The sequence below is a fragment of the Dipodomys merriami genome, unplaced genomic scaffold (genome assembly GCF_024711535.1).
Source record: "Dipodomys merriami isolate MVZ:Mamm:240054 unplaced genomic scaffold, mDipMer1.0.p SCAF_82, whole genome shotgun sequence".
NCBI classification, from domain to species: domain Eukaryota; kingdom Metazoa; phylum Chordata; class Mammalia; order Rodentia; family Heteromyidae; genus Dipodomys; species Dipodomys merriami.
Window position 1 is genome coordinate 198973 of NW_027206424.1, and position 18762 is coordinate 217734.

At 44.3% G+C, this 18762-nt stretch overlaps 1 protein-coding gene across 3 annotated transcripts in view; it reads left to right on the forward strand.

The window, feature by feature from the left end:
- The first annotated feature begins 3536 nt into the window (after positions 1-3536).
- LOC138819816 (ubiquitin thioesterase ZRANB1) overlaps positions 3537-18762 on the forward strand; it is a 66305-nt gene continuing 51079 nt past the window's right edge. For 2 of the 3 annotated variants that reach the window (XM_070011370.1, XM_070011373.1), the window contains exon 1: positions 3537-3894. The gene's annotated coding sequence lies outside the window, so the exon portion shown is untranslated. The remainder of the gene's footprint in view (positions 3895-18762) is intronic. The other variant, XM_070011371.1, reaches the window with a different exon arrangement.

Sequence of the window (18762 nt, forward strand, 5' to 3'; positions counted from 1 at the left end):
ATAATCTCTGATTATCTGCTTTGATACCCATGTATGGCTTCAGCTTTGGAAATTTGGTGTTTCTCTCCCAACCATCCTACTTAGAGCTATTCGCTAAAAGGTTACTACATCTCTTATTTGTCAAACCTAGTGAACTTTTCTTGGTTTTAACTTTTCTCTGTAAGAAGTGACATTGTTTATGGTTTTGTACTTGGGATTTACCACACCTGCAGCATCTGGAAAAACGTCTTCTATCTTTATGACCTCTCCTCCTTCCTGCTGGTAGTTTTTCTTTCCTACCTCTGTGGATTTCCAAGGGAACTTCTGTCTGGATAACCTGATGTTTAGCTCCAAGATCTGCTTATTAAACCTCACAGCTCCCTCCTATACTCCCAGTTACTCAAGAGCTCAGGATCTTCATATATTGATCTGTGGCCTGTATGTCCTCTGATCCAGTTCTGTCCGTGTATCCCACAGTTGATCATACCATCATCATGGAGAGTTCTCTGACTTGATTCTTTTTGTTTTGGTGGAGTTTGAACTCAAGGCTTTGAGCTTGCTGGGCAGGCCCTTTTGCGTTTGTGTTAGGACTCCAGTATTAGTTTTGACTTTTTCCTGCTGCTCCAGATTCAGGCACGGGCAAACTCTTTAGACTCACTGTCACCAGATTTTACTCTTGTCCCTCATTTCTATTGCCACAGCTACTGTTGGTTCAGGTCCTTGTCTAGATTCATTTCTTGATTCCTATTTCTAGTTCTACCTTTGTCTGTCCCATAGACATCCCAGGTAAAAGTGTAATTCCAGTAGTGCTACCTTTTTGCTCAGAAGTTTTCCATGGTTTTCTACTAGCAGTGGAAGTAAATAGAGACCTACAACTTGTCATTCAAGACTTCAAATGAAATATTTCTAGAACCCAAAGATGTGTGTGTGTGTGTGTGTGTGTGTGTGTGTGTGTGTGTGTGTGTGTGTGTGTGTGTTTGTGTCAGTTTGGGGCTTGAAATCAGGGCCTAGATCTGTCCCTGTGCTCTTTTGCTCAGGGCTAGCTCTCTACCACTTTGAGTCATAGCTCCACTTCTGTTTGTTTTTTTTTTTTTTCTGGCGGTTAATTGGAGATGAGAGTCTCACTTTCCTGCCTGGGCTGGCTTCAAATCATGATCCTCAGCCTCCAGAGTAGCTAGGATTACAGGAGTGAGCCACTAATGCCTGGCTGAGCCAAAAAATATTTAAGTAAAATGGTAGGCCAATCTTTGCCAAGTAGCACACATCAGTTCCTTAACTGTATCCATGTGATCAACTGTATTAGCTAAGATGAGACTATAGCTAATTCCAAAAGTACCTGGATCCAGCTTTGTTAATTCACTTAGCAGCTCTAGGCATTAGTGTTTACATCTACAAAGTTTGGGGATGGGGATTCCATCAATAATCCTCAGGTCTGTCTGCACTCTACATTTATGTGAAGAGTAAGTTGAAAACATCTCCATAACCAGGAATTGTCTCAATAAGTCTAGGGTGGGTTCAGATATCCATGTTTAAAGAAGCCCCTCTGTGGAACCTACTGTGTAACCAGGGCTGAGAACTACTGGTTGAGAACTAATGGCTTTCACACAGCCATTTTTTTTTTCTCAACTGCAGGTTGAGGAAAAAACTCCAATTTTCTTAGCACATTCAACTTTGTAACTGTGATTATTTTTCTCTTACCCTCTTTTCTGTGCTGTTTCCTTCTTAAGATGTCTTACCTATTTATTTTAAATTATCTTTACACAGTTGTACAAAGGGTTTTAATCAACAAGTCAGTTTAGAGTACAGTGTATCTTGATAACATCACCTTTTCCATCATTCTCCTTTCCTCTTCATCTAGCCAACCCCACTCATCTAAGGTTACCAGTCCTCTTACCTTTTTTCTCCTTGGCACATGGTAGATTTTCTTCTGAGTTAATAAACCTTACCAAAATTATATTCCCCTTCCCCTACCTAAATAAACTACAACACAAGCTAAACATGACACTTCATTGTGTGATGCTTGCTAAATTGCAGGTGGGGAGATACTCAGCAGCCTTAATTCAGGAAGAGGAAGCTGGAGGGATTAAGAAGCTCTTAAGAAAAATATTTTCCGAGTGATCTGCTTTGGTTGAATTATTGTTGTATAACAACATGGTGTTTGATTTAATCTACAATTGACTTAATTATAGGCTTGAGAATGTGTTTTGTATGGCAGTTTAAACTGAATGTACTAATAAGGTCTTGAGCAAATAACATTGTTGAGAAGGTAAGATTGTTGAAAATCACAGCAATGGCTGTGAAGATGAAATATACAAATTGTTGTGAAGTGCTTGTTGGTGAGGGGAAGTATCATAAGGTATGATTTATTCTCTGTGGCCATACAGCTATAATACATCCTTAGTCACATTTGGACAAAGAAAAAAGAATTCTGAGGTTTGTTTTTACTAAATGAGGTCCCATCTAAATCTGAAAATGGACTAAACTGAATATCATGGTCATCCTGTTGAACCAGAGGTGAGCAGTAGAACTCTTGGGAGTGCTGGTTTTTTTCAACAGATTACTTTTAAAGAGATTTACATTTTGAAAAAAAAAATAGCTGTATTTCATGCTCTTTCAAGGTTCTTGGGGGAAACAAAATCTGCAATATACAAAATTCAAGGTAAAGTCCTTCTGCAGGGGTGGAGGGTGGGAAATATCAGTTTTCTAGATAAACCTGATATACTTCTGAATGTTCCATAAGTACCTGACTTATTTAGGTCATTTGACTATTTCTATAGTTAAAAAAGTTAATATGTAAATACATAAACCTACATCAGACTGTTTAGAACTTAGGGTCTGGGGATTCTTACAGCAGTATTTTTGGCTCCATGGCTGTCATTCATTCTTTGTCTTGGACAAGGTAAGATTTATCTGTAATCTAGGTAGATAAGCCAGCTAAAACCTCCCTTTTTAGGTGAGTTTACTTAAACCTCGGGCCAGCTGGTCCCCACGGCTTCTCATCACCAATGTTTGTGCATGTGCACTAGACAGAGATATCACACACACACACACTCACGTTAAGTGGCCGGCTGCCAGGAAGGTGGGCGTGGACAACACACTCCAGAAAACACTTGTGTAGCCAATGAACCTATCGCGAAGCACCAGCTCCGTCTTCCCGGGCGTCCGGTCCAGAGCTTGTAAGTGCTTAAGAAAGCGCGAAGCAGCATCTAAGTTGCCAGACTGCTCGCCGCAGATGTGAGAGAGTCGGGGTTCACTCGGCACTCGGCTGCAAAAGAAGAGGACCCCGCCAGGCCCGAGCCCCGCACGGTGTGCTCCTCGCGCCGCCACGGGACCCGCGCTCCTGGCCGCTCGCGGCCGCAGAGGGTCCGGGCGCGACACCGCCTCACAATCAGGAGGCGCGCCACTGACGTCACGCTGCTCTGGCCCGCCTCCTGCGTCCGGAAAGAGGCAGCCGCTCATTGGCTGCGCCGGAGGCGGACCCGGGACCAATGGCAGGGCGTCGAGCGGCGGGGTCCGGCCCTGACGTCGTGCTGCCCGCCGCGGGGTTTATTTGGCTCCGGGTCCCTGGCCGCCGCCATTAGGAGTCCGCAGCGTCCGAGGCCGCCCCCCCTCCGCTCTGCCCCCGCCCCCCGGGTCCCCCGCCTCCGCGCCGGCTCTCCGCCCCTCTTCCCCCGCCTCCGGCAGCCGGGAGCCGAGCGCGGGCCCGCGGAGACCATGTCCTGACTGAGGCGGGCGGGCGGGCGGAGGCGGCAGCAGCGGGGAGGGCGGGCGGGCGGCGGTGCCGAGGGAGGCGGAGAGGGGCCGGGCTCGGCGAGACGCCGCGGGCTGTGCGGGAGTCGCCGCCGCCGGGCGGGCGCCAGGCGTCAGACGGGGAGGAGGAGCGGGAGCTGGAGGAGGAGCCGCCGCCGCCGCCAGGTAACCGGGCCCGGGTGTGGGGCGCCGGGTCGGAGGTCCCCTGGTCGTCCCGCCGCGGCCTGTCGGGCCCCGGGCGGCCTCCGGTGCCCAGATAGCCGAGCCTCCCGGGCGCGGGGTGGGGGGGCAGCGGCGTTGCGGGAGAGCGTAGGCCGGGCCTGTGGCTGCCGCCGCTGGCCGCGCGTCCATCTTGGGCTCTGGGCGCGGGGACAGCCCGGGGCTGAGGGAGGGTGGGTCCGCCCCCGCTTGTTTACCGACCTGGGTCCGTCGGTCGGTCGGTCGGTCGTGGCTGGCTGTCCGACCGGCCCTGCCACCTCTGCCGTCAGATTCCTACAACTTCGTCTCCTGCCAGATAGGAGTCGGTGAGTGGGGTCTGGCTCCCGGTCGGCAGCAGGCCGTAGATAGTTGGGTCCCTCGCCACAAGTTGGTGCTGGTCTCCAAACTTGTATTCCAGTCCCTCGGCTGCTTTTCCTCTCCGCCTCCTGCGGTGGCCTCCGGTTGTTGCCATTTCTTAGAAAAGCCAGGTAGGGGGCCGCTCCCGGTAGCGTTTGCTCAGTGCGGGGCTGTTCATTTTGTCTGCTGTGCTTTGGTGCGGGTCATCTCAGCACTGTAACGAGCGCCTGTCAGCACTGGAAGGCGTAGGAGACGGGCAGTTTGGGGTTCAGCTGGGAAGTTTGCCCCTCTAGCTTAGACTTACACTGTTTTGAAACTCTGGTGCTTAGAATTTTGTATTCCATTCACTCGATTTCCCTTTTCCTTAATTCCGAAGACTCTTCAGCACTCTCTTTTCCAGTGTTTGGGTCTTAACAGATATAATTGATATGAGGTAGTGTGGATACACGTGATGTGTTACAGTAACAATACTGTTTTTTTAAGGATACCATTGAAAAGAAACATAATTCTTGGAGATGTTATATAATGAATGGCCCCTCCTGTACTTGCGCTCTTAGTTGACTTTCCTGTCACTTGTGCAACGTCCTGGGTACCCTTGTGTTGATGAAATATGGGTGCCTCAATATTGTACAAAAATCGTAAGCCAGGAAAACTATGAGGAATTTTGATCTTTGCTGTGCAAGAGCCTTCGGAAAGTCACCTAAATTAGCCTGTGAAAAATAAAATTATATCTTGGTTATTATTAAAGTAATTCTTAAAAAATACCCAAAATCTCTACTACTTCCTGATTTTTGGTTCGTAGATGATCTTTCTTACACTAACATTTCATAGTTGTTTCCATTGGGCTGTTGGGGTTAAAAGGTGGTAAGCCAGTAATGATGCATTTCACTCTTTGGGGGCGGATGCTATTTGAATGTCATGAGGGAGTTTTATTTCTGTTGGATTTTCAGTACTTTTATTGACTCTTTGGAGCATTGGGACACCCATTTATTTACTCTTGAAATGTGCCCGAGTTCTTGTGATGAACTCATTCATGGCTGTATATTTTAAGCTCATGGCCTTGATCCAGATGGGTACACTGATAGGGGTTATGGCATATCACATTTAAAGGCTGAGGATTAACATAGATTTTGGAACTCACTGTCCAGTGGTACAACATTTGAAGCAGGTTGCTTCATATGTGTAATTGATACAGTGAAAGCCATTCCCTGTGTTTAGTTTTTTGTTTTTTGTTTTTTTTTTGGGTCCGGTCGTTGGGCCTGAACTCTGGGCCTGGGCGCTGTCCCTCAGCTCTTCAGCTCAAGGCTAGCTCTCTACCACTTGAGTCACAGCACCACTTCCGGCTTTTTTCTTCTTGCTTATGTGGTGCTAAGGAATCAAACCCAGGGCCTCAAGCATTCAAGGCAAGCACTCTACCACTGAGCCATCTTCCCAGCCCTAGTTTTTTTTTTTTTAAATCAGCCTTTTAAGTAAATGGGGGTTGCAGTGGTAGAACATGGGACATAGTACTTTTTTTTTTTTTTTTTTAACTTGGTTTTCTTTTATTTTAGCATTACTATCGCTTCCTCTGCTTCCTTGGAAGAACTTTGTTGTATCTGGTCTTTGTACATTTTTTTTCTCTGTGTAATATGTTGTTTTATTTGAAATATCTGTGTTCCAGTTATGCTTTCTTTGGCAAATAATGGTTTGCACTTCTAAGCTCTCACCTCCTCACCTCATCAGAAGACCTACAGGAAACTTCTGAACACATGCAAAGAAACCTATGAGCTCTTTGGTGTGACCAAGTCTGGCCCTGTTCTGTTCTTCAGTCTTAACCTTTTTTTCCCTTTGTGTAGCTCTAGTTCCAGCCAAACTTGTTAGTTGTTCCTGTGAAGTCCTTCAGGCTCTTGGCCTTTTATGCCTTTTTTTCTTTCTGTTTGAAATTCTTCTTTCCGCCTATATTCTTGGATACTCTTTATTTTCGGCTAACTTAAGTACTGTCTATTGAGAATAGTTTTTGATGACTTCAACTCCAAGGGATCTATTTACTCTGGTGAGTGAGTGTGTGAGTGTGAGTGTGAGTGTGTGTGTGTGTGTGTGTGTGTGTGTGTGTGCATGGGTGCGCTCATGCTCATGCCCCTGTTTGTCTGTCCTGAGGATTGATTGAACTCAGAGTCTGGGTGCTGTCTGAGCTTTTTTGAACAAGGCTAGTGTTCTACCACTGGACCACAACTCCACCTTGGGCTTTTTGTGGTTAACTGGAGATAAGAGTCTCTTGGAGATATGAAGTGTGGAGGTGAGTGATTAGAAGTGCTTGCCTGGTGCTGTGGCTCAAGTGGTAGAGCGCTAGCTTTGAGCTGAAGAGCTGAGGGATAGTGCCCAGGCCCAGAGTTCAGGCCCCAAGACAGGACCCCCCCCCCAAAAAAAAATAGAAGTGCAAGCCATTATTTGCCCAAAGCATAAGTGGAACACAGATATTGATAATGACCGAGTCACATTATTGGGATGAAAATTAGTACCATAATTCTGTAGTTTACTTCACATTTGGGTGTGGGATAGTTACTTGGTTTTGAATTTGGCAGTAGTGATTAGAAGGGTAACCATTTCATATTTGTATATAGAGCAGAAATAATCTTTAGCTTTAGTTTGCATTCTTTGTCTTTTTTTCTCTCTGCTGATACTGGGTCTTGAACTCAGGGCCAGGATGCTGTCCTTAGCTTTTTTGCTCAAAGCTGGTGCTCTACCACTGGAGCCATAACTTCACTTCTGGATTTTTGGTGATTAATTGGAGATAAGAGTCGTACGGACTTTTCTGCCCAGGCTGGCTTTGAACCTCAGATCTCAAGTCTGTCCTGAATAGCTAGGATTACAGGCATGAGTCACTGGCTTTTGACTTCAGTTGCATTCTTAACTTTCGATGCTGGCAGCATATATCATTGGTCATAAGTCAGACAAGGAAGGAGAATATGTGATTCATTGCTACCTGTCTACACTGTTGGAGGACAACACAACAAGCTTGTCCATAGTACATTTATATACCAGGGGTAATACATATAATTATGTAGTATCTACGTGGATGCTCATGCATATGGAAAATAGGTGTGTGTGTGTGTGTGTGTGTGTGTGTGTGTGTGTGTGTGTGTGTGTGTGTGTGTGTGTGTGTGTGTGTGTGTGTGTGTGTGTGTGTGTGTGTTGTGTGAGTGGTGCTTTATGGATACACAGTCTTAGCAGTAAATCATCCTGACTCATCCACTGTGTCTTTGTGGAAACTCATTGTCTTCTAGCTCATCAAAATTTTTTTCTTCAAATTGATTTTTCAGAAAGTATTTTGTATAAGAATGTTTTCTTACAGTTCATGAAACTTTCTAGTATAAGTAAGCTACAATTAACCTGTTGATACACTTTTCAGAAATACTAGATGTTTTTACTTAGGCTACTTGTATTTGTAAAAGGTACTTGGATAGAATTACAGGAGAAATTTTACTGCTTGGGAAATTTAGGTAGTAAGCATTCTTTGTTTGCCTAAAGTGGCATTTTAAACAAGCATCTTTGGTTTGAATGTTTTAAGTAGAGATTGTTGAGGTGAATTGAATATAAAATTGATTTGGAACCTACCTACTGAAAAAAATAATTTCCTTTTTTTTAATAGTTATATTGTTAAAGATAAACTTCCCTGTTCCTTTCCCCCCTCATTTTCTTTTTCTTGTTTTTTTTTTTTTCTTTTTTGGGTCCGGTTGTGGGGCCTGAACTCTGGGCCTGGGCGCTGTCCCTCAGCTCTTCAGCTCAAGGCTAGCACTCTACCACTTGAGCCACAGCGCCACTTCCGGCTTTTTTTTCTCTTTGCTTATGTGGTGCTGAGGAATCGAACCCAGGGCCTTAGGCATGCAAGGCAAGCGCTCTACCACTGAGCCACCTTCCCAGCCCCTCATTTTCTTTTTCATCTTTTGTCAAGTCAGATTATTTGTTTTCATTCTTGGGGTTTGAACTCAGAGCCTGGGTACTGTCTCTGAGCTGCTTTTTGCTCAAGGCTAGCAGCACTCTACCACTTGAGCCACATAACTCCACTTCCTGCTTTTTCTGTGTATGTGGTACGGAGGAATCGAGTCCAAGGCTTTATGCATGCTAGGCAAGCACTCTACCACTAAGCCACCTTCCATGCCCCTCAAGTCAGATTTTTATATGTATGAACATATATATATATATATATATATATATACTTTTTTTTTTGAATAAGGCATTCTTGAAATCAGTTGCCTCATTGTAGATGATTGTATCTAGAACTCCCTCTTTCTCATCCTTTAAAAATTTTTTTATTGTGCCAGGCGCCGGTGGCTCACACATGTAATCCTAGATGCTCAGGAGGCTAAGATGTGAGGATCTCAGTTCAAAGCTAACCTGGGCAGGAAAGCACAGAGTTCATACCCCACAACCAACAAAAAACAAAAAACCCCAAAATTTTATTTTGTGTGTATGTGTGTGTGTATGTATGTATGTGTGTATGTGTGGTAGTGAACTCAGGTCTTTGTGCATGCCAAACAGTTTACCATTTGTGTCTGGCTTCTTAACATGTTTTCAGAGTTCATGTACCATCTGTCAGTATTTCATTTATTTTGTAACTGAATAGTATTCCATTGTGTTCATACACATTTTGGTTAGGTCACAGTATTTCCACCTTTGACTATTATGTATAGGCAACTATGATCATTTGTGTTTCTTTATGGGGGGTGAGGAGCTGGTTCTAGGATTTGAATTCAGACCTCACACTCTTGCTCATCTTGCTTACTCACAGCTGAGGTGAGCCATGCTTCTGACCTGCCCCGCCCTTTTTTTTTTGTCGGTCATGGAGCTTGAACTCTGGGCCTGGGCACTGTGCCTCAGCTCTTCAGCTCAAGGTGAGTGCTTTACCACTTGAGCCACAGTGCCACTTCTGGTTTTCTGTGGTTAATTGAAGATAAGAGTCTCATGGACTTTCCTGCCCAAACTTGCTTTGAACCGCGATCCTTAGATCTCAGCCTCCTGAGTAGCTAGGGCATGAGCTACTGGCACCAGGCAACTTGGCCTTTTTTAAAAACAAACTAATTTTATTTATTTTTGTGATATCCAAGGAATTGAACCCAGGGCCTCATGCATGCTAGGCAAGCACTCTACCTCTAAGCCACGTTTCTAGCTTTTTTGTCATTTGTGGAGCTTGAACTCAGGGCCTGAACACTGCCCCAGAGCTTTTCTGATCATGGCTAGTGCTCTACCCCTTGAGCCACAGCTCCATTTCTCATTTTCATTGGAGATAAAAGTCTCAAAGACTTTTCCTGCCTGGGTTGGCTTTGGACTGTGATCTTCAGATCTTCAGATCTCAGTTTCCTGAGTAGCTAGGATTACAGGCTACCAGCGCCTAGCAGATAGGACTTTTTGCTGATTATTTGGAGATAGAGTATTTCAGGCTTTTCTTCCTGCTGGTTTTGAACTGTGATCCTTGGGATCTCAGCATCCTGAGTGGCTAGGATTACAGGTATGAGCCATTCGTGCCTGGCTGTGTACAGGGTTTCGTGTAGATGTAAGTTTTCATTTCTCTCGAATAGAGTGAAATTAATAGGTGATATTGGAGCTATGGCTAACCTTTTAGGAACTTTTAGCTTGTTTTCTTTCATTCTTTCTTTCTATTGCCATTCCTAGGTCCATTTCCATATAATATGTTTAGGGAAACTGTAGTTGTTGATTGTAGATTCCCTGAGCACAAGACTTTGTAATTGTATGTCCTTCCGACCTTTGGTAAATCTTGTCCTAGGTCGTTACATTTAATTAGTTTTATTTGAGATTGTAATTTAATGTCTTTGACTCTGAAACTATGTAAAGGGAGGGGTGTGTGTGTCTGAAATATGTATTCCCTCATTCATTCTTGCTAGTATCTAGGAAATTATTTAGAGAAAGTTGGTATGTAGAGTTAGTCCTCCTGAAATAACTAGATGTTAGATTTTTTTAAAAAAAGGAATTGGTATTGATTCATGTTATATTTTCACTGAAGGAAACTTTGTGTTCTAGTCTTCCCCTCTCCCATTCTAATCAATGGATTGCTAAGTAGTTTTTAAGGGAGACAATCCTTTAGGAACCTTTTCTTTTCTTTTCAAGACAGGATTTTGCTGTGTTGCCTGGCTGGCCTCAAGCCCATTATCCTGCCTTTGCTTCCAGAGTGCTGGGATCAGAGCATCCGCTACAGGCCTCTTAGAATTGTTACTTTAGAATTGTAACTTTTAGCATGATTTTTCTTAAGGAATGCATTCTTGACAGATCAAAATGCACACTTTCAGTTCTTCGTTTTAGGTTTGCGTAGAAGGTAGATGTGCTATATACTAATTGTAGTACTAGGGGTAATTGCCTATATTAAACATGATATAGTGCCAGTAAAGGTAAGGTCATCCTGGTAGTGCTATTTAACATAAATGTACTTTGTCTACATGCTCCTTGGAGGCACTCAGCAAGTATGCTTAGTTCAATTTCTTCATTTAATTGGATTTTGTAGACCCTTAAAAATTAGCTTAAATGAGTTGTACAAAAGGGAGTATCAGTGTTTTCACATATATTTAAAATCTATTCCAATCAGTTTACCCTCCCCCCCAATAACTCTGTCTTCCCTTGTTCTACCTTTCCAAACTAATTTTCCTGAAAACCACATGATTTCATTTTTATTGCTGTGATATTCCATAGCATATATCTGTACATCACATTTCCTTTATCCATTCAGCTGTTGTTGGGCATTTTGGTTAATTTCACAGTTTGGATATTGTGAACAAAGTTAGAATAAACACAGTTTTGGAGGTGTCTTCCTGGCATATTGATTACTCTCCTTGGTATATAATGGTATTGCAGAATCTTAGGGAAGGTCTACTTTGTCTGTTGGGGAACTTCTGTACTGATTTCCAGAGTGGTTGTCCTAGTTAACATTTTCAACAACGGCCTATGAGTGTTGCTCCCCTGTACCCCTCCTGCACAGGAGTGACCTTTGGTCGGTAGTGGGGCTTGAACTATGGGTTTGGGTGCTGTCCCTGAGTTCTTAGCTCAAGGTGAGCATTCTACCACTTGTGCCACAGCACCACTTCCAGTTTTCTGGTGGTTAATTTGGAGATAAGAGTCTTATGAAGGGCTGGGAAGGTGACTCAGTAGTAGAGCACTTGCCTTGCATGCATGAGGCCCTGGGTTCGATTCCTCAGCACCACATAAGCAAAAAAGAAAAAAGCCAGAAGTGGCACTGTGGCTCAAGTGGTAGAGCGCTAGCCTTGAGCTGAAGAACTGAGGGACAGTGCTCAGGCCCAGAGTTTAGGCCCCATGACTGGACCCCCCCAAAAAAAAGAGTCTCATGGACATTCCTGCCCAGGCTGGCTTTGAACCGCAATCCTCAGATTTAGCCTCCTGAGTAGCTAGGATTATAGGAGTGAGGCACTGGGGCCCACCAGGAGTGACCTTTTTGTAGAGGAAAGACAGCTTCTTTTTGAGATCTTATTATTTATGTAGAGTTTCACATAGATTTAGTATTTTATAAGATATTTAGTGGGCTGAGGCTGTAACTCAGAATATTTGCTTAGCATATAAAGGGTCAGGATTCAATTTCTGAATCCTTTTTCCCTTTATACAAAAATAAAGATGTTTTGTGATTGTGCAAATCTTGTTTTTGTGTTCTTTTCATAGCAGTTCAGGTTGCTTAGAGTTTGAAAGAGTGTAAGTTTATTGTAGAATGATGGACTTTCCCAACAGCGAAGAAAAACATATTTATAGAACAATTCTATGGTTCTTAGTAGTTCAAACCTTTCAGGCTTTAGATTGGAAAATATGAAATTCTAGTCAAGAATTCAATTTTAGTTAAGCTTGAAATGTTTGTCAAGCTTTCAGAAAGAGAGGTCAACAGATTTATAAATCTAGAGTTGGAGGAGTGATCCAGTTTGGGAGTCATTAGTGGATAGATGGCATTTAAAGCCCAGACACTGATTAAGATCTGAGATTCCTAAGGGCATTAATGATTAGGGGAAGAGGACCAGGGACTATGCCTTGAGCATTTGACACTTTTTTTTTTTTTTGGTTCCGGTCGTGGGGCCTGAACTCTTGGCCTGGGTGCTGTCCCTCAGCTCTTCAGCTCAAGGCTAGCACCCTACCACTTGAGCCACAGCGCCACTTCTGGCTTTTTTCTTTTTGCTTATGTGGTGCTGAGAAATTGAACCCAGGGCCTCAGGCATGCAAGGCAAGCACTCTACCACTAAGCCACCTTCCCAGCCCCGCATTTGACACTTTTAAGTTAACAATATAAGGAAGACAGAAAAGAGGGTTGAGGAAGAGCAGCTAGTAAAGATGGGAAAAAACCAGGAATATTTTGGAAGTCAAGTGAGAAGACTGTTTAATGCTGGATTATGTAACTAGCCGGTTCAGACTAAGCCATTTAACAAATTTAGTTTTAGTTTTGTATTTTGATTATAAATTCTTTTTGTTCCAAATGCCAAACTAGTAGAGGCAAAATATAATGTTAAAGCTAGGCACTAGTGGCTCATGCCTGTCCTAGCTACTCAGAAGGCTGAAATCTAAGTGTCATAGTTCAAAGCTAGGTTGGGCAGCTAAATCGAGAGACACTTGTTTCCAGTTAACCAACAAAAACTTGAAAGTGGAGGTATGGCTCATGTGATAAAGCTTCAGCCTTGAGCAGAAAAGCAGTGAGAGCGTGATGCCTTGAGTTCAAGCCCTAGGACTGTCACAATTAAAAAAAATAATTAAAAAATAATTTTATAGAATTGATTAAATTGCGTGTATTTTTTTTTTTTGGGGTCCAGTAGTGGGGCCTGAACTCTGGGCCTGGGCGCTGTCCCTCAGCTCTTCAGCTCAAGGCTAGCACTCTACCACTTGAGCCATAGGGCCACTTCCGGCTTTTTTTCTTTTTGCTTATGTGGTGCTGAGGAATCGAACCCAGGGCCTTAGGCATGCAAGGCAAGCGCTCTACCACTGAGCCACCTTCCCAGCCCCAATTGCATGTATTTATGCAATTATTTGTTGATTTTTTTTCCTTTTTTTGCCAGTCGTGGAGCCTGAACTCTGGGCCTGGGCAGTGTCCCTCAGCTTTTCAGCTCAAGGCTAGCACTCTACCACTTGAGCCACAGTGCCACTTCTGGCTTTTTTTTTGCTTATGTGGTGCTGAGGAATCAAACCCAGGGCCTCATGCATGCAAGGCAAGCGCTCTACCACTGAGCTATCTTCCCAGCCCTGATTTTTTTTTTTTTTTTTTTTTTGGTGCTGGTCCTGAGGCTTGAACTAAGGGCGTGGGTGCTGTTCCTGAGATTCTTTTTTTTTTTGTCTTTTTTTTTGGTACTGGGGATCGAACTTAAAATGTTGCACTTGCTAAGCAAGCACTTTGCCACCGAGCTACATCCCAGCCCTGTCCCTGAGATTCTTTTTCCTCAACGCTAGCACTCTACCTACCACTTGTGCCACAGCACCATTTCCAGCTTTTTCTGAGTAGTTTGTTGGAGATAAGAGCCTCATGGACTTTCCTGCTGGGGCCTGCTTTGAACTACGATCCTCAGATCTCAGCCTCCTCAGTAGCTAGGATTACAGGCATGAGCCACCAATGCCCGGCTTTATTTTTTTGAGACAAGGTCTTCTTGTATAGTCCAGGCTAACCTCAAATGGAGATGTTTCTGTTTTTGCCTCCTGAATGCTAGGACTAGAGGTTGTAGAGATGAGGGCACCAAGTAAGAACCACACCACGAACGTGGTATTCAGGTAAGGGGTAGGTTTATTCATCATTCTGGCTGGTACCAGCCCATGTTAGCACTCCTGGCAGCTGAGAAAGAGAGCGTCTGGCCCTGGGGTAGGCCTTATCTAGAGTAGGGGTGGGGAAAGGTGTGGCCACATCTAATCCAGATGTGACCTCGGTGGATGCAGATGTGACCTCTTCCAGGTGTGCCAGTTGCCTAGGTAACTCAGGTACTGGGCGGAGACTTTGCTGCGAGGAGGGTGGAGTCTGCTCGCCATCCAGGAGCAGACCCAACAGTTTATATGTATTTTAAATGAGAATGGAATGAGAGGGGTACAGTCAAAATTTATGAAAATACTGAATATTTGCTGTTCAAGCTGCTACATGCTGCACCCTACTCTAGAGTGGCCTGGCAGTTTGTGTATCCCAAATAAACTCTTCTACCTGAATCATGTGGCAGCAGCTTGGACTAATGGCAGAGAGAGATTCTATAGGGAAGAGTGAGAAGGAGGTGCGGTCACAGTGGCTGTAGAAGTGACCTCAGAGCCTGGGTCCAGAAAAAATTGGATGACCTGGCTAGTTCCTGTCTCCTGCATTCCAGGTGATCCTGGAGTTGGTGGATCATATTCTTAACTATTCCTGACTAATTACATCTGGCGACTGGGTAAAGGGAGAGCATGGTGGACTGGTTTAGAATAACTAGTCAGAAGCTCTAGGGCTGTACTGGAGTGGGAGGCCTTGATAATTTCCTATAACTGGACTATGGATGTCTGGATTATAGAAAATGAATGGGAGATCCACTATAAATAGATTCTTTTTTTTTTTTTTTTTGCTTGATGTGGGACCTGAACTCTGCCTGGGCGCTGTCCCTCAGCTCTTCAGCTCAAGGCTAGCACTCTACCACTTGAGCCACAGCGCCAATTCCGGCTTTTTCTGCTTATGTGGTGCTGAGGAATTGAACCCAGGACCTCATGCATGCAAGGCAAGCACTCTGCCACTGAGCCACCTTCCCAGCCCTCCACTATAAATAGAAATAGCAGGTAATAGATATAAGTTCCTGCCTAGTTAGATGATAGACAGGTATGGACATTAGATAGACATGTTTATGAACTATTTTCTTTTGACCTCCTGGCTCTGGTTAATTTTGAAAGGGCAAGCACAAAGTGACTCCATTAGGATCTGACACCAACCACATCTGGGTAGACTCTTGTTGCCAGGATTAGCTCTGTCCCGGTGGGTCTAGGTGGTCTCTTCTAGTTGCTGGGTTGATGTCCCATTTGGCAATTTTGGTTGTTTAATGATTCCCTTGTTGGTGGGGGTGAGGAGGAGGCTGTGACTGACATTACATGAGAGTTTTTGCCAATAGATCCTTTTTTAAATTTCTAATTGAAGCAACAAGGGGATAAATAGAAATAGTTTTTTTTTTTTTGTCGGTCATGGGGCTTGTTGAACTCTGGGCCTGAGCGCTGTCACTCAGCTCTTCAGCTCAAGGCTAGCACTCCACCACTTGAGCTACAGTGCCACTTCTGGCTTTCTGCTAGTTTATTGGAGATAAGAGTTTCAAGGACGGGGTTGGGAAGGTGGCTCAGTGGTAGAGCGCATGCCTTGCATGCATGAGGCCCTGGGTTCGATTCCTCAGCACCACATAAGCAAAAAGAAAAAAGCCGGAAGTGGCGCTGTGGCTCAAGTGGTAGAGCGCTAGCCTTGAGCTGAAGAGCTGAGGGACAGCGCCCAGGCCCAGAGTTCAGGCCGACCGGACCCAAAAAATAAAAATTAAAAAAAAAAAAAAAAAGAGTTTCAAGGACTTTCCTGCCTGGGCTGGCTTTGAACCGAGATCCTCAGATCTCAGCCTCCTGAGAAGCTAGGATTACCGGTGCCTGGCTAGAAATAGTTTTTAAGCAGGGCTTACCTGAAACTTACTGAGAATAAAAGTTAATTTATCCCTCTGTGGGTCTGACTAAATGCTGCAGATCAAATCTGTAATAACAAAACTCAATAGTGGTCATGATGAGACTTTTGAAATAGCAACTGATTAAACAATTTAGTTAATTCTTAACTGATAACAGTACTTTAGGATACTAATTAAGATTGAAACCCTTGTCAGTTCTATATCCAAGGTGACTTACATACTAGGGAAATGGACATATTAGACAGTGAACATAGCATTTAAGTTAAAAGATGTTTATTTGAAGGACTTCATTGTTTGTTTGTTTGTTTTTGTCGATCGTGGGGCTTGAACTCTGGGCCTGGGCGCTGTCCCTCAGCTCTTCAGCTCAAGGCTAGTGCTCTACCACTTGAGCCACAGGGCCACTTCCGGTTTTCTGGTAGTTAATTGGAGGAGATAAGAGTTTCATGGACTTTCCTGCCTAGGCTGGCTTTGAACCATGATCCTCAGATCTCAGCCTCCTGAGTAGCTAGGATTGCAGGCGTGAGCCACAGGTGCCCGGCTTGAAGGATTTTAATAACTTTTCCTACTCTGGTTGTAGTATTGCCTTGACTTTGCTAGGTGGTTTTTGTTGTTGTTGTTGGTCGTGGGGGCTGAACTCTGGGCCTGGCTACCACTTGAGCCACAGTGCCACTTCTGGTTTTTTTCTGCTTATGTGGTGCTGAGGAATTGAACCCAGGGCCTCATGCATGCGAGGCCAGCACTCTACCACTGAGCCAACTTACCAGCCCCCTTGCCTTGACTTTGATTCACAGGGTTCCTTTAGTTTCTGTTGGCTGTGTGGTTCTGTTCCCTATGCTTGGCACTCCTAGTTGTATTTTTCCCCCTTATGGTGCTGGAGCTCAAACCAGGGCCTTCCTGGTCCATGCCAGGCAAGTACTGTACCACTGAGCTAAAGCCACTGCCCTTGTTTTTGTAGTACTAAGGTTTGAACTCAAGACTTCTCTGTAGTAGTGTTTTTGCTTTCTACCCAGATATGTGCTTGAACTCAATTCTTCAGGCCCCCATCATTTTGGGGTTATCAGTTGTGTGCTGTGGCATCCGCTTTGTTCCATGGAGATTGAGTCTTGTGAACTTTTCTGTCTTGGCTGACCTGGAACCACAGAATTCCTGTTCTTAGCCTCCCACATAGGTTTTTTTTTTTTTTTTTTGGTCAGTCATGGGGCCTGCAGTCTGGGCCTGGGCATTGTCCCTCAGTTCTTCAGCTCAAGGCTAGCACTCTACCACTTGAGCCACAGCACCACTTCTGGCTTTTTCTGGTTCTGTAGTACTGAGGAATCACACCCAGGGCCTCATGCATGCAAGGCAAGCATTCTACCACTGAACCACCTTCCCAGCCCCTCCCATATAGCTTTGAATGACAGATGTGCATCACTGCACCCAGCTATGTGATGAGAAGGATTCTTGAGAACTTTTCTGAGATGGTTTCAAACTGCCATCCTTTGCATCTCAACCTCCTAAGTAGCTACAATTACAGGCGTGAGCCACTGGCCTCTCATGCCCTTAGTTTTCTTTTTTGAGACAATGTCTTGATACATAGTTCAGGCTGACCTTGACAGGAGGGAATGACAGGAAAAATACGTACGGATTAGTGTTGCAGTAAGTTCTAATGTCAGTATGATTGCAGTATACTTGGAGTAATTTGAAAGTTTCCTGGGAAAGAGATGAGTGTTAGCTGAGGATGAGACACATTGACCAGAATTGTGTACCTGTTTTGCTCGTGTATCTAAGAAAGCTCTCCTATGTCCGTCTTTGGGAATGGTGACACATGGTTGAAGGTAACAGAAAATTTTGAGCGTTTATGCTGCTATACAAAGCTTTGAAGGGGGTTGCTCTGGTAATGGTCAGCTAGATGGATTTAGAAAGCAAAGTTGCTTAGGAAGCTATTACAGTAGTTTTGACCTGTGGATGAGAAGAAAATAACTGTCTAAAAAGAATCTTTGGGTAGAATGCAGAATTCTAAATTGCCCTTCTGGATGCCGGGATACGAACGGTGTCAGTAATGAAGACTGGAGAAGTCAGGACAGGGGTTTGGTCTGAGATGATGATACAGGGTTTAATGAGTGACATATTATTGGAGGCCTGAGAGGTTCACTGTGTCTTCAATCTCCAGGGTCCTGGTTGAGCTCAGTTAATTGTGGTTAGTTGAGGAAGACAATGATGCCAATGAAAAAATGACTGGGAGTTTTGATTTAAGAGTTAAGAAGTACCCCCCCCCCTTTTTTTTTCTGTGCTGGTACTGAGGCTTGAATTTGGGGCTTCGCTTGCTTTTCAGAGTTGTTGGTCTACCACTTGAGCCACAACTCAACTCCAGCTTTTTTGCTGGTTAATTAGAGATGGAATCTAGAGGACATTTTTGCCCCTGTTGGTTTTGCACCATGAGCTAACAGTACTTGCTTCTTGTATTGTTTTTTTGAGCTAGGGTCTCACTTTATGTCCATGTAGGCCTGGGCTTTGGCCCTCTTATTGTACTTCCCTGCATCAATGGGGATGACAAGTATGTGATGCTGCTCTCAGCCATGTGCTTCACCCCCATAGCTGTGATCAAAGGTGTGCAACAGCTATTGGTTGAATTGAAATCTAGGCTGACCTCTGTCCTTGATCCCCTGATCTCTACCTCCCAAATAGCTAGGATCACAGACTTGAGTCATGGTGCCCACCCATTTCATTCTGGTTTGTTTATGTGCATTTTGTAACTTTATACTTTTTTTTTTTTTTTGGTCCGGTCGTGGAGCCTGAACTCTGGGCCTGGGCGCTGTCCCTCAGCTCTTCAGCTCAAGGCTAGCGCTCTACCACTTGAGCCACAGCGACACTTCCAGCCTTTTTCTTT